The sequence below is a fragment of the Oncorhynchus clarkii genome, chromosome 10 (assembly GCF_045791955.1).
Source record: "Oncorhynchus clarkii lewisi isolate Uvic-CL-2024 chromosome 10, UVic_Ocla_1.0, whole genome shotgun sequence".
In the NCBI taxonomy this organism is placed as follows: Eukaryota; Metazoa; Chordata; class Actinopteri; order Salmoniformes; family Salmonidae; genus Oncorhynchus; species Oncorhynchus clarkii.
The window spans coordinates 13,376,339-13,399,151 of record NC_092156.1 but is presented as its reverse complement, the minus strand read 5'-3'; the positions used below and the strand labels follow the sequence as shown (position 1 = coordinate 13,399,151).

At 41.1% G+C, this 22,813-nt stretch overlaps 1 protein-coding gene across 2 annotated transcripts in view; it reads left to right on the top strand.

Annotated features, from left to right (window-relative positions):
- Nucleotides 1-5,686: 5,686 nt before the first annotated feature.
- The window catches only part of LOC139418027 (janus kinase and microtubule interacting protein 2), a 40,594-nt gene continuing 23,467 nt past the window's right edge, over nucleotides 5,687-22,813 (top strand). Inside the window, exon 1 of one of the 2 annotated variants that reach the window (XM_071167121.1) lies at nucleotides 5,687-6,107. The gene's annotated coding sequence lies outside the window, so the exon portion shown is untranslated. The remainder of the gene's footprint in view (nucleotides 6,108-22,813) is intronic. The other variant, XM_071167122.1, reaches the window with a different exon arrangement.

Sequence of the window (22,813 nt, the reverse complement as noted above, 5' to 3'; positions counted from 1 at the left end):
TGCACTCCACACTGCCCTTTCCCACCTGGACAAAAGGAACACTTATGTGAGAATGCTATAGTACACCATAGTAACACCATAGTAACCTCAAAGCTCATCACTAAGCTAAGGATCCTGGGACTAAACACCTCCCTCTGCAACTGAATCCTGGACTTCCTGACGGGCTGCCCCCAGGTGGTTAGGATAGATAGCAACATATCTGCCACACTGATCCTCAACACTGGAGCTCCCCAGGGGTGCGTGCTCAGTCCCCTCCTGTACTCCCTGTTCACCCACAACTGCATGGACAGGCACGACTCCAACACCATCATTATGTTTGCAGACGACACAACACCGACAACGACGAGACAGCCTATAGGGAGGAGGTCAGAGACCTGGCCGGGTAGTGCCAGAATAACAACTTATCCCTCAACGTAACCAAGACTAAGGAGATGATTGTGGACTACAGGGGCTGTAGTGGAGCAGGTTGAGAGCTTCAAGTTCCTTGGTGTCCACATCAACAACAAACTAGAATGGTCCAAGCACACCAATACAGTCGTGAAGAGGGCATGACAAAGCCTATTCCCCCTCAGGAAACTAAAAAGATTTGGCATAGGTCCTGAGATCCTCAAAAGGTTCTACAGCTGCAACATCGAGAGCATCCTGACTGGTTGCATCACTGCCTGGTACGGCAATTGCTTGGCCTCCAGAGGGTAGTGCGTACGGCCCAGTACATCACTGGGGCTAAGCCGACTGCCATCCTGGACCTCTACAGCAGGCGGTGTCAGAGGAAGGCCCTAAAAACTGTCAAAGACCCCAGCCACAGACTGTTCTCTCTGCTACCGCATGGCAAGCGGTACCGGAGTGCCAAGTCTAGGACAAAAGGGCTTCTCAACAGTTTTTACCCCCAAGCCATAAGACTCCTGAACAGGTAATCAAATGGCTATCCGGACTATTTGCATTGTGTGCTCCCCCTCCCCCAACCCCTCTTTTTACACTTCTGCTACTCTCTGTTTATCATATATGCATAGTCACTTTAACCATATCTACATGTACATACTACCTCAATCAGCTTGACTAACCGGTGTCTGTATGTAGCCTCGCTACTTTTATATCCTCTCTACTGTATATAGCCTGTCTTTTTACTGTTGCTTAATAAAACATGTATTTTTAAAAATGTAGGCCTGATGTAGTTTACTTAGTAATCATTTGAACAAAAATATAAACACAACATGTAATGTGTTGGTCCCATGTTTCATGAGCTGAATTAAAAGATCCCAGAAATTGTCTATACGCACAAAAAGCTTATTTCTCTCAAATGTTATGCACCAATGTCTTTACATCCCTGTTAGTGAGAATGTAGAGACAATACATGTACTGGTTTTGGTACCATGTTTCCATCCAATGAGACAAGTACAAAATATTAGACAGTTGTCTCCATGTCTGGTCTGCATCTGGTAGAGTTGGGTTAAGGTCCCGCGGGGTTCTTCCTGTTTGCTGGGGGAGGGAGGAATAGGCCCCATTGGTCAAGTAATGACAAACCCTAAAGCCACTGCTCACAGGCTATTAGCAGAGAGTCTACAGAGAACGTCATTGAACACTCAGTACAGAGTTCCAAACTTCCTCTGGAAGCAATGTCAGCACAATTACTGTTCGTCGGGAGCTTCATGAAATGGGTTTCCATGACCGAGCAGCCGCCTATAAGCCTAAGATCACCATGCACAATGCCAAGCATTGTGTGGTGTGGTGTAAAGCTTGTCGTCATTGGACTCTGGAGTAGTGGAAACGTGAGTGATGAATCACACTTCACCATCTGGCAGTACGACGGACGAATCTGGGTTTGGCGAATGCCAGGAGAACGCTACCTGCCCTAATGCATAGTGCCAACTGTAAAGTTTGGTGGAGGAGGAATAATAGTCTGGGGGCTGTTTTTCATGGTTCAAGCTAGGCCCCTTAGTTCAAGTGAAGGGAAATGAACGCTACACTGGTAAGCTTTTGGTTTTATTAATTTATTGCCACCGGGGCCCGCCAGTGTAACTGCTAAGCTGCTTGCTGCCCTTACACTGTACTGATTGTAGCAGGTTTATTAAGGTGTTCATTCTATTAGCTATATTGACTTTGACATTAGCTAAGATGTCCACCTACTTTTGGTCATGTAGTGTATGTTGCTGATACCAATCAATCAAATGTATTTATATAGCCCTTCTTACATCAGCTGATGTCACAAAGTGCTGTACAGAAACCCAGCCTAAAACCCCAAACAGCAAGCAATGCAGGTATAGAAGCATGGTGGCTAGGAAAAACTCCCTAGAAAGGCCAGAACCTAGGAAGAAACCTAGAGAGGAATCAGGCTATGAGGGGTGGCCAGTCCTCTTCTGGCTGTACCGGGTGGAGATAACAGAACATGGTCAAGATGTTCAAATGTTCATAAATGACCAGCAGGGTCAAATAATAATCACAGTGGTTGTCGAGGGTGCAACAGGTCAGCACCTCAGGAGTAAATGTCAGTTGGCTTTTCATAGCCGATTATTCAGAGTATCTCTACCGCTCCTTCTGTCTCTAGAGAGTTGAAAACAGCAGGTCTGGGACAGGTAGCATGTCCGGTGAACAGGTCAGGGTTCTATAGTCACAGGCAGAACAGTTGAAAATGGAGCAGCAGCACGGCCAGGTGGACTGGGGACATCAAGGAGTCATCATGCCAGGTAGTCCTGAGGCATGGTCCTAGGCCTCAGGTCCTCCGAGAGAAAGAAAGAGAGAAAGAGAGAGAGAAGTAGAGAGAGCATACTTACATTCACACAGGACACCGGATAAGACAGGAGAAATACTCCAGATATAACAGACTGACCCTAGCCCCCCGACACATAAACTACTGCAGCATAAATACTGGAGGCGGAGACAGGAGGGGTCGGGAGACACTGTGGCCCTGTCGGACGATACCCCCGGACAGGACCAAACAGGCAGGATATAACCTCACCCACTTTGCCAAAGCAAAGCCCCCACACCACTAGAGTGATATCTTCAACGAACAAATTACCATCCTGAGACAAGGCCGAATATAGCCCACAAAGATCTCACAAAGATCAAGGGGGGGCGCCAACCCGGACAGGAAGATCACGTCAGGGACTCAACCCACTCAAGTGACGCATCCCTCCTTGGGACGGCATGGAAGAGCCCCAGTGTAATTGTGTGTGCGTGTGGGCATTTCAAATTATTAATGTTCAGATATTTTTACCGTCCCCATAATCTTTTTCTGTAACCTGACGTCCCCGTAGAATTTAGTACAGCCATGGTGTTTTGGAGCTGTCTCGGAAGAGCTGTCTGTCTGTAAAGAGTTTGTCCACAACTCTGGAGTTGTTTCCTTCCTCTCCGGCAACTGAGTTAGGAAGGACACCTGTATCTTTGTCATAGGCGTGTGTATAGGTGGCAAGGATGTCAGGCGCAGGAGAATTTATCTTGGTAAAATGGAGTAGTTTAATGATGTAAAAACATAACTCCAAAACCATGAAAAAATACACAAAACAAAGTGGGTACGAGGACCTCACGCGCACCAATACAAACACAAAAATAATAACAAACAATCTCTGACAAAGACATGAGGGGAAATCCACTCCAAACCCCAAGAAACCCACAAATGAGGACAAACTTTTGCACCAGGGTGGGAATCAGTTTATGGATCACTTGCATGGTGGGTTCAGTTGTTTGATTAGTAACATTGTTTCACATCATCACATTTATGTGTTCCATTTGCTCTTTTTTTGTTGTTGTCTCTTCTTGATATAATATATGCATTTGTACATCGAATCTTGTGTTTGTTTATTCACTTATCATAGGAGGCAAAGGCCCTTGCAGCAACATCCACAATGTAAATTGAAAATAATTATAATTAAGAATTAATTAAAGCAAATGAAGACACTTATTTGATGCAGGACAAAAAAATAAAAAGGGAAGAGTATAAATTAAGTGTGTAAATTGTCATAAAAATTGTACCTGTAACCCCCCCCCCCCCTGCAAAAAAAGAAGAATGTCAAAGGAAATAAAAACATAAAGATGGGGGAGGGGTATCCTGTCTATAACGCAGGGAATATAAATTATAGTAGGCTATATACATGTTTATATACTTGGCTATATTATATAAATATATAGTAGGCTATATACATGCACATAGAACCCAATATTTGCAATTGGGTTCCCGCTCATACACACAACATTATAGTCTAAACATTAGCTGCTCAGCAGGACCTTGATAGGCGTTTCAGGATTGGATTAAAAGCCTGCACTCCCAGTAGCTCTCCAGATGGAGGATTGACCACGTGTTTTACGCAGTAGCCTAACAGTGCAGTTATTTTACTTTGTAGGGGGTTAAGTGCCTTGATCAAGGGCACAATGGCAGGAGATAGTAGACCAGCAGCCTTCTCACATCAACACCACATTTATCTGGGCATTTTCATGTAGGATACATAGAGACACCACCAATTATTGGTCATGGAAATTTGTTTAAAAGTCATGGAAAAGTCATGAAATTCCATCTGTCAAAATGTGTATGAACCATTAACAGTGAATAATAAGAAGTCTCTATTGCATAATGTCATTTGGGATTTGTTGTGAACATAGTCTAATGGACTGACTTGAAAAAAGACTCCTGTGCCTCTTTCATCCCAAGTCAAGCACTGGTAATATGTGAGATTTCAGATTTCCTGCAGCCTAATTGGAGTGGACTATCAGCTATTCAGAAAGCTGCCATGGGGTGGCAGTCCGTTGTCATTGGGGGTCTGTTGAACTCTCCCTCTGTAGTGTTACAGTCACTGATGAATCAACCCATATCCTCATTATTACAGATACTGATTGGTGGTATTGACAGTGCTTTACTATGTTTAAATTTTTTGGACATATTTACATTTTTCAATGTTGTTTACACATCATTTTAATGAAATAACTTAATAAAATGACCAAAAAAGAAGGAACCAGCACACTGCTCTTAATAGTATCACTGCTCTTTAATAAGCTTTACGTATCGGCATCACAGCCTTCGTCAGAGCTTGAAAAGCAGTGACCAGTGTGCGGGTTCCTTTTTTCTCTCATTTTATTCAACTGTTACCATGCACCTGCAAAAAAAGATAGCTCAAATGTGCGACTGCCTGTTGAATTTTAAATTAAATAACTGAACCAACGTGGAATAGACGTTGAATTGATGTCTGTGCCCAGTGGGATGTTGAGGAGCATACAGTACAGTAGGCTACATCTGTGTCTTGACTAGGCTACATAACCCATCATGACTTCTTGTGAATCATTACTAAATCAATGTCATATTTAGTTCATCGTTGTAGTGGGAAACTCTCACATGTTCCCAATATGTTAGGTTTTTAGCAGAATAGCAGCATACCACCCACTGGGCACAGACTTCAATTCAATGTCTGTTCCACCTTGGTTCAACAATGACGTGGAAACAACTTGGACTCAACCAGTGTGTAGCCAGTTGGGCATCGACATGTAACTCTGACACTGACTGATTTATGTTGTTACATTTTTTTTAAAGTAACTTTGAGCCACTTTGAGCATATTATATTTTACAGGTAGGTGGGATATTTATATTGTATGGCCAAGCAGGCCTATTAGGCTATATATGTAGTGAACGGAAGGCTGTGTCTTCATTCTCAATAAATGGCCTAGCCTTGCCATTTATATTGTTTATTTGCCTAACGCCCTATCTGAAAGCGACAGTGATGGCCGACTCCACTGCGACGAAAGGGCTTCTGGCTGCTTGTCATCCCTTTGTCTATGAGCGGTTGACATCGTTTCCGTGAACAGGGGATAGAGAGGAGGTAAAGAAGAAAGAAACTGAGACTAGGTCCGTGTATATCTTGTGTACAAGCTTCCTCTTCGGGTATGGCAAGTAAACCCACAGAACGGGGGTTTAGAAATGGTGGAGTTACAGACACTGCAGTTCCCGGGTGCTGAAGTCCGTGAGCTCGTTCTCGCTGCACGGGAAGGAGGGCGGGGTCTCGTAGCATCATCGCTCTCGATTCATTGTAAGGCTGCTGATGCTGATCAGCAGCAGAGGAAAAACCAAGGGCCATGGAGACGGGTATAAAAACCTTAGGCCTTAATACATTGTGGAGATTAATTACACGGTAAGAACGCTTGGTTTCTATTGAAATGTTAAGTTGTTATTTTAAATGTTGGACCAGCTATAAATAAGAGAGCGATAGGAGAGAGATATGTTTTTACAGCAGGTTGATGGGAATCCTCAGGAAGAGCAAGCGTCATGTTTGTGTTATTACTGTCGTTATCGTCAAGCGTATGTCAGGACATTGCATTGCGTCAATTTATTATTAGGCATATGTCATCTTATGCTTTTCACAATGAATGTATTGGATAATTGTTAAGTATTTAAACGTATCTGTCGGAAGCACTGAGATTTGTGACGGTCGGAAGGAACTGTATGGTCGGGAAGTAACAATCTTGGCCTGTGCATTAGGACGCATACAGATACAGCCCTTCAAATATTACGAGGAAATTGCTGCTGGCTGGCATGTTATGGTCAGGGCCATTTTAAAGATGAATATAGACGATGCGTTGGCAACACCAGTCTTTCTGTTAGCTACTGTAACTGATATCTGCCAATGGACATATGTTAGATAAATCCTCATCGGTTGTTGAAAAACCAGCTGTGAATTGCTATTTTTCACTAGCAATAGCATAGTGCTAACTGTTAGTGCTGTTGTCGCCATCATTTACCTGTCCCGGGCCATCTGTTATGCTTATTGTTGTGTTTGATATTCATAGGCCAGCACATAGGCCCATATTCAACATAGTGTTCACATAGTGTGTAATAGCCATAAGAACAATTAGTTACAATAAAAAACACCATCTAACAGCAAAACTGAAACCAAACATTTTTCTTGCTTATTTCTCTAATCTGATTGAAGACGTTTATAGTAACAAGGTAGGCCTACCAGAGGGCATGCATGGAGGCCTAGATGCATTATTACAAACCATCAATTGGGTTATTGGGAAGTGAACTTTCAACCAGAGGGGTGCTGGTATTAAATGTTAGATGCCATTGCCTGCACTTTAAAGCATTTATTGAGATTCGGTCAAAATTAATCATTTTACTTGCCCATGTCAACTAAATTTGTTGAGTTAACAAAATGTTTTAAGTTGAATTGACTTCAACTCACTCAAAATGTCAAAACATATTAAATCAAGTTGATTTAGCAAAAAACTATGTGTTTTCTCAACTTAGAAATTCACAACAATAAAGTCAGATCAACTGAAGCAACATATCAGTTGTGTTGACAAAAAAAATCGCTTTAGATAACTACAAAATATCAAATTGTCTTAACTTATGAAATCAAGTTGAATCAGCTAAGATCTACATGGTTACTCAACTCAAGAAATTCACAGCCAAGAAGTCAAACAAACTAAAGCAACTGAAAATGTCAAATTCAGATGATTTCAATTTATTTTGGGGGTGAAACTCATTGGAATAATATCATGTGTTACAACCATACATTTTTTACATTTACATTTAGGTAATTTAGCATACAATTTTCTCCAGAGTGACTTCAGTTAGTGCATTCAATGAAGATAGATGAACAACCAAATGTAAAAAGTAACCGTTAGCGAGAATTTAGTTGTAGTTAAAGTGGTCTGTTGGTTGGTTGCTGAGTTCACTGCCAGTTTTGAAACTGGTGTAAAAGCTAAAACAAGAGAGAGAGGGGAGCATAATGAAATCTCTATTAAATCATTTCAAGGACTTACTCAGTTCTGAAATGTGTAATTGTCAATGTAGTTGTTTCAACTGTATAGGAAGTTGACAGAATTTAAAATATTAAGGCATCCAGGTTACAAACTTTGGGAAGTTAAAACAACTAAAAGCTTTGGTTTTCTGACTGTCAAATACTTTGGTAATTTGTCAAATTAACTTTTAACAAGGCACACCTGTTAATTGAAATGCATTCCAAATCAAATCAAATCAAATTTTATTTGTCACATACACATGGTTAGCAGATGTTAATGCGAGTGTAGCGAAATGCTTGTCGCACTGTGACTACCTCATGAAGCTGGTTGAGAGAATGCCAAGAGTGTGCAAAGCTGTCATCAAGGCAAAGGGTGGATACTTTGAAGAATCTAAAATCTAAAATATATTTAGATTTGTTTAACACTTTTTTGGTTACTACATGATTCCATATGTGTTATTTCATAGTTGTGATGTCTTCACTATTATTCTACAATGTAGAAAATAGCAAAAATACAGAAAAACCCTGGAATGGGTAGGTCTGTCCAAACTTTTGACTGGTACTGTAAGTATTCAGACCCTTTACTCAGTACTTTGTTGAAGCACCTTTGGCAGCGATTACAGCCTCAAGTGGGTATGACGCTACAAGCTTGGCACACCTGTGTTTGGGGAGTTTCTCCCATTCTTCTCTGCAGATCCTCTCAAGCTCTATCAGGTTGAATGGGGAGCGTTGCGACACAGCTATTTTCAGGTCTCTCCAGAGATGTTCGATTGGGTTCAAGTCCGGGCTCTGGCTGGGCCACTCAAGGACATTCAGAGGCTTTTCCTCAAGCCTGCATTGTCTTGGCTGTGTGCTTAGGGTCGTTCTTCTGTTGGAGGTGAAACTTTGCCCCAGTCTGAGGTCCTGAGCGCTCTGGAGCAGGTTTTCATCAAGGATCGCTCTGTACTTTGCACTGTTCATCTTTCCCTTGATCTTGACTAGTCTCCCAGTCCCTGCCGTTGAAAAACATCCCCACACCATGATGGGGATTGTGCCTAGACACAATTCCTTCGACCTAATGGCTTGGTTTTTGCTCTTTATTTTTTATTTATTTTTTATTTCACCTTTATTTAACCAGGTAGGCCAGTTGAGAACAAGTTCTCATTTACAACTGCAACCTGGCCAAGATAAAGCATAGCAGTGCGACAAAAACAACAACACAGAGTTACACATAAACAAACGTAGTCAATAACACAAAAGAAAAGGTAAATAGAAAGATCTATGTACAGTCAGGAAGGATAACGTTCACTGCCATGCAGAGTGATTAAACCCCAGGTCCTCTGGCATAGCCAGCACTGGAATCAGAGGCCGCATCCCAAATGTCACCATATTCCCTATAAAGTGCACTACTTTTGACCAGGGCTCATGGGGAATAGGATGCCAGTGCCATTTGGGATGCAGAAGTGGCCCAACTGCACCATCTGCAAAGATTGCATAACCCTGATTCTCTTAAGAAATGTGACGCAAAATGCTGTATTCCCTCCCTGTCTGGAAATTACATGGGCATAGCACGACAGGGGCAATTTGGAGCAAACCAAAATCCGAGCTGTCGAGGCCTGGCATTAGGAGTGTATTACATTCCAGCAGCATGCAATCTGAAAAAGTTATGCATTGACAAATACAGCGAGACTTGCAAAACAAGCTGGAATTGAATATGTTGTATGATATGAATTGTATGTGAATAGCTTGGTTACATTAATGTGATGTATGGACTATGTAGCATGTATCTCTTTTTATTACTTGTCGTTGTTTCTGCCAGAATGGCAATAAAGTCATTTTATTTGTTTTGAGCGGAAGATGAAATTGGTTCCAAAGCCTTGCGAATAGACAGAAAGACATTTGTAGCAATTTGCTAAACGGTAGTCCTGAGGCTAGCAGTAGCATTTACTAATTATTGCCACAAATGAAGTGGCACCAAACAGCATTGGTGCTTAGAAATCTACCATAAACAAACATGACATTAGTACCCAACACAATGTAACACACTGGCAACAATTTCCACTAGAGATGGAAATCAGTAAAAGGGCATGCTATCACAGAACATCTTTATTTATGATTGGCGGGCAGCGGCTAAGCAGCGTCTGGAGAATCCGGTAGCAACACAAGTTTGAAGTCTCCGTGGAGACTATAAAGTGGGCCATGATGCCAGTGTGCTTTGTATGACCCCTCTACTTCAACAGCATAGGAATCCATGCATCAGAGCGGCTGGGAAACGGGCCACTCTGGTCTCTGGAACCTCACTGCCTTCTCCACTTTCTCAGTGTCCATTAGCCTTGGGGAAGCATTAACTACTGTGGGAAGCATTGGAGTCAACATTGGCCAGCATCCCTGTGGAATGCTTTCAACACCTTGTAGAGTCCATTCTCCGGCGAATTGAGGCTGTTCTGAGTGCAAAAGAGGGTGCAACTCAATATTAGGAAGGTGTTCCTAATGTTTTGTACACTCAATGTATAAGAGTTATACTGTGTGTCCCAATAATATCTCATTTCTCCTGAAGTGTGCACTCATTCACTTCTTTCCACAAATCTAAAAACATTGGTTTGGTGGAGGCATGGGCAGGTGGGAGTTTCCACCATATTTATTTTACCAGTCATTCCTTTGAAGTCAGAGATGAAATGTGAACAAGTGCACACTTTGCGAGGAAGGATAAATAATTGGGACAAACTCCATGTATATGAAAAAAACGCCTTTGGATTATGTCCCAGCACCAAATGTGGAACGGGTCAATAATCAGATTTATATGTAGCCTACAGCTTAATGTAACCCCGCCCCTGGTTCTGGCCGATTGCAGTCTACCGCTGCATCCCTCTAACATGGGCAGTTTCTGGGTTAATACCGCATTAGTGCTCATGTATAGTGTAGTGTAACAGGAGAGACAGCTGTGTCCAGTTGTAGTCTGCTAGTGCATGGGTTGTAGTAGTACCCACCATCATCCCAACATGTGCCAGGTCTTTGTCACAGCATGGACCAGTCCATGGGGAATATTTATGGTTTAACAACTATATAGATTGATTTCCATGAGGTCCACTGAAAATAATGTTGAACGTCCAATCCCCCAGTACAATTTGAAGCCAGTGGCCTTGATTTTGACTCTGGTGCAGGGAAAACATTGAATATAACCTTGGCAACAAAAAAAAGGCTGACTAAATAGTTGATTGAAGTTAACTAGCAATTTCCATAGACAGCTTCTTGCCAGCTAAATTCCAGAACCAACGTCATATGAACTGCTATCAATCCCTTGAAATGATATCAACAATAAGTAATGATGTATGACTGTTCTTTAATTAAGTATGAAAGATGAACTCAGTTTAAATTAATAAATATAAATTGTCTTCTAGGAACGTTATATTATGTTCGACATCTACAGTAATTCACCTGAAAATGTACCTGACCAGTACTGTTTCCTGTAATCATTCAAATACTTTAACAGGACAAATAATGCTATTATATTATATCTTCAGGTTGGTGAGACAACAGGTGTATTCTAAGAAATAATAATAGCTTTGCAGTACAGGACAATTGCAGTATATATAATCTACTCTTCAGCATTCCAGTCATTTTCCAATATCATAAAGTAAATCTTGTACAATTGTATTTGATACCTAGGGCAAGTTGAGGTTTAGGCCTTATTATCATGTCTCATCCTCAATTCATCCATAGTGAAGAGCGCTGCCACTGTGACGTATTTAACAGTGGTACTGTACAGCTCATTGTTGTGTTGGTGAGAACAGGATAACTCTGATGCCATAACTCCTCCTTCCAGATGACTTATTAAGGCTATCCTCCACACAACTGGGTTTGTAAGGCAGGGAGGGAGGGAGGGAGGTAGGAGGGCTGGGAGACAAGGAGAGAGGGAGAAGGACTGAGAGGGCAGGAGGGAAGTAAGAGTACTGGGAGGCAGGGACGGAGGTAGGAGGACTGGGAGGCAAGGAGAGAGGGGGTACATTTGGAGCAGTGGGCAGGCTGAAAGATATACTGTACCTGCTCAGAGTATGTGTACTAAAAGGTTTTTTTTTTTAACTCTGTGTTTTGACACAAGGGTTATTATTTTTTACACAAGATGGGCAGTTTCATACGAGGGATGGTTTGCTGTTATGTTTGAGTTGGTTTGTTGAAGGTTTCTGTAATCTCTGACCTTCTGTAGATTACACAATGTTGCCTGTTGATACATAGCCCGGTATTGTTACCTAAGAGCCTGGATGTCATCCAAACAAAACAGCACAGCTAAACAAAAGACTCTAATAACAAATTATGTTACACAAAACACTCTAATAACAAATGATGTTACACAAAACACTCTAATAACAAATTATGTTACACAAGACACTCTAATAGCACTACCATTGCCACAATGACATAATAGGAATTGATGTCACTTTATCATCTATCTGCCAAGTAGGCCTAAACAAAGTAGACTTTTGTGCAGTACTGTATACAATTTACCTGTCAAACAATAAAAAATAATTATCGAGTTCATTGCAGGATTGCTGTGATTAATCACGATTAATTCAGAATTTGCTCAAATTGAGCTGTAATTTACAAAAAACTATACAAAAAGCAACAAGAATATTGACATAATGTTTAGCTAAATCAGTAATGGATAGCAAAATCAGTAAAGGATAGCAAAATCAGTAATGGATAGCAAAATCAGTAATGGATAGAAAAATCAGTAATAAATAGCAAAATCAGTAATGGATAGCAAAATAAGTCATGGTTAGCAAAATCAGTAATGTATAGCAAAATCAGTAATGTATAGCAAAATCAGTAATGGATAGAAAAATCAGTAATGGATAGAAAAATCAGTAATGGATAGCAAAATCAGTAATGGATAGCAAAATCAGTAATGGATAGCCAAATCAGTAATGGATAGCCAAATCAGTAATGGATAGAAAATGGATAGCAAAATCAGTAATAAATAGCTAAATCAATAATGGATAGCAAAATCAGTAAAGGATAGCAAAATCAGTAATGTATAGCAAAATCAGTAATGGATAGCCAAATCAGTAATGGATAGCAAAATCACTAATATAATTCAGTAAAGGATAGCAAAATCAGTAATGAATAGCAAAATCAGTAATGGATAGCAAAATCAGTAAAGGATAGCAAAATCAGTAATGGATAGCCAAATCAGTAATGGATAGAAAAATGGATAGCAAAATCAGTAATGGATAGCAAAATCAGTAATAAATAGCTAAATCAGTAATGAATAGCAAAATAAGTAATGGATAGCTAAATCAGTAATGGATAGCTAAATCAGTAATGGATAGCAAAATCAGTAATAAATAGCTAAATCAGTAATGAATAGCAAAATAAGTAATGGATAGCTAAATCAGTAATGGATAGCTAAATCAGTAATGGATAGCAAAATCAGTAATAAATAGCTAAATCAGTAATGAATAGCAAAATAAGTAATGGATAGCTAAATCAGTAATGGATAGCTAAATCAGTAATGGATAGCAAAATCAGTAATAAATAGCTAAATCAGTAATGAATAGCAAAATCACTAATGGATAGCTAAATCAGGTACAGCAAACTATCTTATTTTAAGTTTTTTTGTTTTGAATTTTACCCCTTTTTCTCCCCAATTTCGTAGTATCCAATTGTTGTAGTAGCTACTATCTTGTCTCATCGCTACAACTCCCGTACGGGCTCGGGAGAGACGAAGGTTGAAAGTCATGCGTCCTCCGATACACAACCAACCAAGCCGCTGCTTCTTTAACACAGCGCACATCCAACCCGGAAGCCAGCCGCACCAATGCGCCGGAGGAAACACCGTGCATCTGGCCACCTTGGCTAGCGTACACTGCGCCCAGCCCGCCACAGGAGTCGCTGGTGCGTGATGAGACAAGGACAACCCTACCGACCAAGCCCTCCCTAATTGTGCGTCGCCCCACGGACCTCCCGGTCGCGGCCGGTTACGACAGAGCCTGGGCGCGAACCCAGGACTCTGATGGCACAGCTGGCGCTGCAGTACAGCGCCCTTAACCACTGCGCCATCCGGGAGGCCTCAGCAAACTATCTTTAACCTCAATGTCAATTTGTTTTGACATCGCGTTGTTGTTTTTAGCCGTATAGATTATTTATTTTTGATGTTTTCAGTGAATTTTGAACAATTTCAGACTAATCACGATAAAAAACTATTTTTGCACAAAAATTACGAAAACTGCACTTGAGTTAACTGCTCTAATAGCTCTTATAAAATTAGATTCCATTCTATTCTTCAAACCAGCGCTTATCAAATTGAATTGGTGCTTGATGTGTCGGTGTCTATTTCTAGTAAACACAAAGTGTTGATTCCTCTAGAGAGGTTCCAGACGAGGATACGGCAGACACTCAACATCTTTTAGTAAGGCCTGGTTGCCCTGTGCTACTGTGATCTGAGGGTCCTTTGAGTGGATTTAACCCCTCTACCCTCCCGTCCAATCCTAATGACCTTTCCTTATCACAGACTGCCATGAAAGCACTCCCCCCACCCCCTGCATGTGTTCATTGGGCTTTTTGAGGAAGGGTGAGAAGGAGGACGAGGGTATTGGGACGGGGTGAAGGGGGGAGTGTCTACCTGAGCCATGTTCCATGTCTTCTGGTGCATCACAGACAGCAGCAGGCCCTCTGGGCACTGCCTGACAAGCCTGGCCCTTACATCTCAATTGGCGTGACGACACGAAGGGGTACTTGTGCAAGCTCCAGAGGAGTATTTAGAGCATTTAGGAACAGCCCTGATCAAACCTCATGCTACTCCCACCACCACCACCACTGTTCCCATTACCAGTTCACCATGTCACACACACACATTCTTAGGCGTACACGCCAACGAACACAAGCACACACACCATGACCACCATCCCCATCATCACAACACATAACAACACAGGACCAGCAACACTGAAGGTTTGTTTTTGCATTATTTAAACCAAATTGAACATGTTTCATTATTTATTTGAGGCTAAATTGATTTTATTGATGTATTATATTAAGTTAAAATAAGGGTTCATTCAGTATTGTTGTAATTGTCATTATTACAAATAGATTTTTAAAAATCGGCCGATTAATCGGTATCGGCGTTTTTGGTCCTCCAATAATCGGTATCGGCATTGAAAAATCATAATCGGTCGACCTCTAGTCCAGACCAGAAAGAGCCATACCAGACTAACTTGCTCTGAGAAAGGTCATAAAGACTCCAGAGAGTGGTTTAGGTTGCTTTTCTTTTGAATGGTGGATGAGCCGTATTCTCTTGCGATTTCGTCTGCATATTCACACGAAGATATGAACTGTAGCCTATTTCTACAAAGCAGCCATGGTCCATGGACAGCGACCACAAGCAACACTTCACTGAGTGAAAGCACTTAAAAAGCCTAGTGACTGATAAGCGCAGGTGGAAGAAACATGACTACTATCTTCATCTGAAATCTTAGTGTGATGTTTTTATCATCATTATATGTCAACCTGCCTCTGATAATGAGGATATTTTATTCAAGGAGGCTATTGCAGTGTGTGAACAGTGGCTGAAATGACAGAGCATGGGTTCTACAGTCTTCGTAAGAGACTGCTGCTAAGTTCGGGGCCGTGGTCTAGTGGTAACATTTGTGACTCCCTGTTGGAGAGTGGGATTCAATCCCTGTGTCTCTTCACCTCTCGCTCACTATTTCTTATCTGTCAATAAAGCGTCCCAAAAAATATGAGAGGGATTCTCCACTTCCTTAACAAAGAGAGACTGCTGCTAGTGAGTCAGAGGCTAGTCTTTAATATTTATCCTGGTGTGGGGGAGGTTCTTCTGTCTCCTCTCTTTGGCTTGATGTGCGTAGGAGATTGCTGTAGTTCACAAACATGTTGCTAGGTTACGCCTGGCCATTCTTTCAATGGACGCCCAGGACTGCCTCCAAACTCCAACATCTCCCTCTGTCATGGTCTTTAGCCTCAGCCAATCATATCAGATCATTGTCATATCTCCTTATGCAAACACACAGCAGCACAATGCTGTGCCCCACTGTATTCTGCCCTTCCCCCTATACCCATAGGAAGATGTTTGGGGGTGGGGATGCTGCGATGATTTTTTGGTCCGCGCTATATCGGCCCACTAGTACATGATTAGTAAAGGCCCACTTCACTAAAAAAAACAAAATGATAATTTTTAAAATGATATTATGTCTGATTTTTCAGGGGGTGGCTATGCCTCCCCACGCTCTACTCTAACACCCGCCAACAAAACCCTTTCTCTTACCTAACAACATGTATACAGTAACATGTGCACAGTACTTCACATTGGGATGAGTAGGACATTAGTATAGTTAGAAAAACAGTTTGTTTCAGCAGTGATTGTTCATAACATTACCCTCTAAAGCTAATGAGGTGCAGACCTGTTGCACCCTCGACAACCACTGTGATTATTATTATTTGACCATGCTGGTCATTTATGAACATTTGAAAATCTTGTCCATGTTCTGTTATATTCTTCACCTGGCACAGCCAAAGGAGGACTGGCCACCCCTCATAACCTGGTTCCTCTCTAGGTTTCTTCCTAAGTTTTGGCCTTTCTAGGTAGTTTTTCCTAGCCACCGTTCTTCTACACCTGCATTGCTTGCTGTTTGGGGTTTTATGCTGGGTTTCTGTACAGCACTTTGAGATATCAGCTGATGTAATAAGGGCTATATAAATACATTTGATTTGATTTGATGATACACTGTAAACAATTTTATTTAAAAAAAGGCCATATTGCCCAAGCAATTTAGCTGGCAACTAAGTGGGGTATGAGACGCTGGAGCAATGATGAGCATTGAGCAACATTGACATGAGTAATATATTTCATATGAAGTACAGTGTTGGGGAGTAGTGAACTACATGTAGTTCAACTAGTAATTTAACTCCATTTTGCAGTAGCTTTTTTGGTTTAATTAAATTCTAATCTAGGTAGTGCTTTCAGTAGTTAATTACTTGATTACCATGTGGTGGTGTAGCTAACTACAGGAACTACACAAGTAGCCAATCATATATTTTTTGGGGGGAGGGGCAGTCCTGCCTAATTCTCACTTAAAGAGCTGCCTTATTCTCACTTAATCCATAATTTTTGTTTTTAATAGGCTAAATTACACTTTCTGTTAATACATGACTCCGAAGTATGATCTGTTAGTCGATTTACATATGATCATTTTTCACAAAGTAGTTAGGATGTAATGATCTACTTTTTCAAAGTACCTTGAGTTAAGTGAACAATATATATATATATAAACTCAGCAAAAAAATAAATGTCCCTTTTTCAGGACGCTGTCTTTCAAAGATAATTTGTAAATATCCAAATAACTTCACAGATATTCATTGTAAAGCGTTTAAACACTGTTTCCCAATGAACCATAAACAATTAATTAACATGCACCTGTGGAACGGTCATTAAGACACGAACAGCTTACAGACAGTAGGCAATTAAGGCCACAGTTATGAAAACTTAGGACACTAAAGAGGCCTTTCTACTGACTCTGAAAAACACCAAAAGAAAGATGCCCAGGATCTCTGCTCATCTGCATGAATGTGCCTTAGGCATGCTGCAAGGAGGCATGAAGACTGCAGATCAGGTTGCAATGTGCATACTGTGAGACACCTAAGACAGTGCTACAGGGAGACAGGACAGACAGCTGATCATCCTGGCAGTGGCAGACATCGTGTAACACCTGAACAGGATCGGTACGTCCGAACATCACACCTGTGGGACAGGTACAGGATTAGAGGTCGACCGATTAATCGGAATGGCCGATTTCAAGTTTTCATAACAATCAGAAATCGGTATTTTTGGGCGCCGATTTGACGTTTTTAAAATTGTATTATTATAATTTTTTTATACCTTTATTTAACTAGGAAAGTCAGTTAAGAACACATTCTTATTTTCAATGACAGCCTAGGAACGGTGGGTTAACTGCCTCGTTCACGGGCAGAACGACAGATTTTCACCTTATCAGGATCCAATCTTGCAACCTTACAGTTAACTCGTCCAACGCAATAACGACCTGCCTCTCTCTCGTTGCACTCCACAAGGAGACTGCCTGTTACGCGAATTCAGTTAGACATGGTAAGTTGCTAGCTAGCATTAAACTTATCTTATAAAAAACTATCAATCATAACCACTAGTTAACTACACATGGTTGATGATATTACTAGATATTATCTAGCGTGTCCTGCGTTGCATATAATCTGACTGAGCATACAAGTATTTAAGTATCTGACTGAGCGGTGGTAGGCAGAAGCAGGCGCGTAAACATTCATTCAAATAGCACTTTCGGGCATTTTGCCAGCAGCTCTTCATTGTGCATCAAGCATTGCGCTGTTTATGACTTCAAGCCTATCAACTTCCGAGATGAGGCTGGTGTAACCGAAGTGAAATGGCTAGCTAGTTAGCGTGCGCTAATAGCATTTCAAACGTCACTCGCTCTGAGCCTTCTAGTAGTTGTTCCCCTTGCTCTGAATGGGTAACGCTGCTTCGATGGTGGCTGTTGTTGTTGTGTTGCTGGTTCGAGCCCAGGGAGGAGCGAGGAGAGGGACGGAAGCTATACTGTTACACTGTCAATACTAAATTGCCTATAAGAACATCCAATAGTCAAAGGTTAATGAAATACAAATGGTATAGAGGGAAATAGTCCAATAATTCCTATAATAACTACAACCTAAAACTTCTTACCTGGGAATATTGAAGACTCATGTTAAAAGGAACCACCAGCTTTCATATGTTCTCATGTTCTGAGCAAGGAACTGAAACGTTAGCTTTCTTACTTCTTACATAGCACATATTGCACTTTTACTCTCTTCTCCAACACTTTGTTTTTGCATTATTTAAACCAAATTGAACATGTTTCATTATTTACTTGAGGCTAAATTGATTCTATTGATGTATTATATTATATTAAAATAAGTGTTCATTCAGTATTGTTGTAATTGTCATTATTACAAATACATTTAAAAAAATGGCAGATTAACCAGTATCGGCTTTTTGGTCCTCCAATAATCGTTATCGGCGTTGAAAAATCATAATCGGTCGACCTCTATACAGGATGGCAACAACAACTGCCCGAGTTACACCAGGAACGCACAATCCCTCCATCAGTGCTCAGACTGTCCGCAATAGGCTGAGAGAGGCTGGACTGAGGGCTTGTAGGCCTGTTGTAAGTGCTCTTCACTGACGAGTCGCGGTTTTGTCTCACCAGGGGTGATGGTTGGATTCGCATTTATCGTCGAAGGAATGAGGGTTACACCGAGGCGTGTACTCTGGAGTGGGATCGATTTGGAGGTATAGGGTCCGTCATTGTCTGGGGTGGTGTGTCACAGCATCATTGGACTGAGCTTGTTGTCATTGCAGGCAATCTCAACCCTGTGTGTTACAGGGAAGACATCCTCCCCCCTCATGTGTTACCCTTCCTGCAGGCTCATCCTGACTTTACCCTCCAGCATGACAATGCCACCAGCCATACTGCTCGTTCTGTGCGTGATTTCCTGCAAGACAGGAATGTCAGTGTTCTGCCATGGCCAGCGAAGAGCCCGAAACTCAATCCCCATTGAGCACGTCTGGGACCTGTTGAATCGGAGCAGGTGCCTTGGTGGAAGAGTGGGGTAACATCTCACAGCGAGAAGTGGCAAATCTGGTGCAGTCCATGAGGAGGAGATGCACTGCAGTACTTAATGCAGCTGGTGGCCACCAGATACTGACTGTTACTTTAGATTTTGACCCCCCCTTTGTTCAGGGACACATTATTCAATTTCTGTTGAACACATGTCTGTGGAACTTGTTCAGTTTATGTCTCAGTTGTTGAATCTTGTTATATTCACATAAATATTTACACAGGTTAAATTTGCTGAAAATACGGTTGACAGTGAGAGGACGTTTCTTTTTTTGCTGTGTTTATATATAAATGAACTATATTTAACCCCTTTATCTCCCCAATTTTAATCCTGTCTAATCGCTTTAACTCCTCAACAGGTTCGGTAGGCGAAGGTATGTCCTTTGAAATGCCAAACTTCTGAAACGCCAAACCGTGCCTCTTAACACCTGCCTGCTTAACCCGAAAGCCACCTGCGCTGATGTGTCAGAGGAAACACTGTTCAACTGACGGCCGGGGTCAGCCACAAGGAGTCGCTAGAGCACGATAAGCCAAGTAACCCGGACAATGCTGGGCCAATTGTGCACCGCCCTATGGGACTCCCGATCACAGCCAGTTGCGATGCAGTACCTTAGACTGCTGCGCCACTCGGGAGGCTTGAACAATATTTTTCATAAAGGTAGCTTTAGTGTAGCTTAATTTCTTCCAATGATAAGTAATTGGTAGCTTAGTAAACTATGTTTTCATAGCTTCCCCAACACTCAAAACTCTATTTCCCCCATTTATTTACTCATCTCCTATAGCTTGTTGTTGCATGTTGATTGCCACATCTGTAGGCTACTGGAATTTATCAGCTTACAAACAATCAACAAAGAGATGTTTCCCCTGCCCTGGGCATCCACTCAACCTTAGTGCCTGTCAAGTCAATGCAGACATAAGGATAACTAGCCCTAACTAGCCCTAACTAGCCCTAACTAACCCTAAGCTAGGAAGTTTAAATGGTATTCGTCCAGCTAGCCAGCTAGTTAGCATTCAAAACACTATCTAAAACTAAAAAACTAAATGTAAAATATACATTGCTAGCCAGCTATCAAATTAGCATGTTTGTCCCATTTAACTCCAACATGGGAGTTAATTTTCTCTTGCTTCAGCTCAAAAATGGTTGCCATGTTTTCTAAAATATTTTGGAACAGCACACTGATCACATGACCAATATTGGCGCTCTGATTGGAGGATTCCCAAAAATGTCCCTTTAGTAGCGCTGTTGATCAAGATTCCCAACATAATAAAAAGTAGCTAATTGAGGAGGTCCAGGGAGAAGACAGGGAAGCCTGAGAGGAAGACAACCAAATCTTTAGTTTCAAGACTATCATTTTACAGATGTATGTTGAAAACGTTTTTAGGAGATAGGATCATTGGGGATCATTCAATATTCCTTTTCTTTTGGTGTTCAGTGAAATCATCCCATGTGAAGAATCAACTCATTTAATTCAAGTAAAATTCATAACTAAATTGTTTTTTTTTCTATTGGAAGGATTTAATCATTTGCAATTATGTCTACTTATGATAAGGTAAAAGGTTTATGTTTCTGTCTCCGTATGATATGGTAAATACAGTTGAATTCGGAAGTTAACATACACCTGATCCCTCTGGAACTTTCAATTCTCACTGATTGTACTTGTATACAGTTGAAGTCGGAAGTTACCTTAGCCAAATTCATTTAAACTCAGTTTTTCACAATTCCTGACATTTAGTCCTAGTAAAAATTCCCTGTTTTAGGTAAGTTAGGATCACCACTTTATTTTAAGAATGTGAAATGCCAGAATAATAGTAGAGAGAATTATTTATTTTAGCTTTTATTTCTTACATCACATTCCCAATGGGTCAGAAGTTTACATACACTCAATTAGTATTTTGTAGCATTGCCTTTAAATTGTTTAACTTGGGTCAAATGTTTCGGGTAGCCTTCCACAAGCTTCCCACAATAAGTTGGGTGAATTTTGGCCCATTCCTACTGACAGAGCTGGTGTAACTGATTAAAATTTGTCGGCCTCCTTGCTCGCACACGCTTTTTCAGTTCTGCCCACAATGGCCACTCCAATACCTTGACTTTGTTGTCCTTAAGCCATTTTGCCACAACTTTGGAAGTATGCTTGTGGTCATTGTCCATTTAGAAGACCCATTTGCGACCAAGCTTTAGCTTCCTGACTGATGTCTTGAGATGTTGCTTCAATATATCCACATAATTTCCCCCCCTCATGATGCCATCTATTTTGTGAAGTGCACCAGTCCCTCCTGCAGCAAAACACCCCCACAACATGATGCTGCCACCCCGTGCTTCACGGTTGGGATGGTGTTTCCTTGGCTTGCAAGCATCCCCCTTTTAACATCCAAACATAACGATGGTCATTATGGCCAAACAGTACTATTTTTGTTTCATCAGACCAGAGGACATTTCTCCAAAAAGTACAATCTTTATCCCCATGTGCAGTTGCAAACCATAGTCTGGCTTTTTTATTGTGGTTTTTGACCAGTGGCTTCTTTTTGCTGAGTGTCCTTTCAGGTTATGTCGATGGTGGACTCGTTTTACTGTGGATATAGATACTTTTATACCTGTTTCCTCCAGCATCTTCACAAGGTCCTTTGCTGTTGTTCTGGGATTGATTTTCACCTTTTGCACCAAAGTACGTTAATCTCTAGGAGACAGAACGTGTCTCCTTCATGAGCGGTATGACGGCTGCATGGTGTTTATACTTGCGTACTATTGTTTGTACAGATGAACGTGGTACCTTCAGGCGTTTGGAAATTGCTCCCAAGGGTGAACCAGACTTGTGGAAGTCTACTTTTTTTTTCTTGGCTGATTTATTTTTATTTTCCCATGATGTCAAGCAAAGTTTGAAGGTAGGCCTTGAAATACATCCACATGTACACCTCCAATTGACTCAAATGATGTAAATTAGCCTATCAGAAGCTTCTAAAGCCCTGACATCAATTTCTGGAATTTCCCAAGCTGTTTAGTGTATGTAAACTTCTGACCCACTGGAATTGTGATACAGTGAATTATAAGTGGAATAATCTGTATGTAAACAATTGTTTGAAAAATTACTTGTCATGCACAATGTAGATGTCCTAACCGACTTGCCAAAACTATAGTTTGTTAACAAGACATTTGTGAAGTGGTTGAAAAATGAGTTTTAATGACTCCAACATAAGTGTATGTAAACTTCCGACTTCAACTGTATATACAATGCAAAAAACATCTACATTTAAATGGTATTAATATTTATTTGCATATATTTCGGTTAATCCCCATATATTCCCGTTAATTCCCATATATTCCCGTTAATTCCCACGACAAGTTTCCACCTCTGAATATTACCCAAATGTGCAACCCAGGTTGAGGATCAGACCTGCATAACGGTCAGGAGGAATATTGGACCATTCCTCTTTACAAAACTGTTTCAGTTCTGCAATATTCTTGGT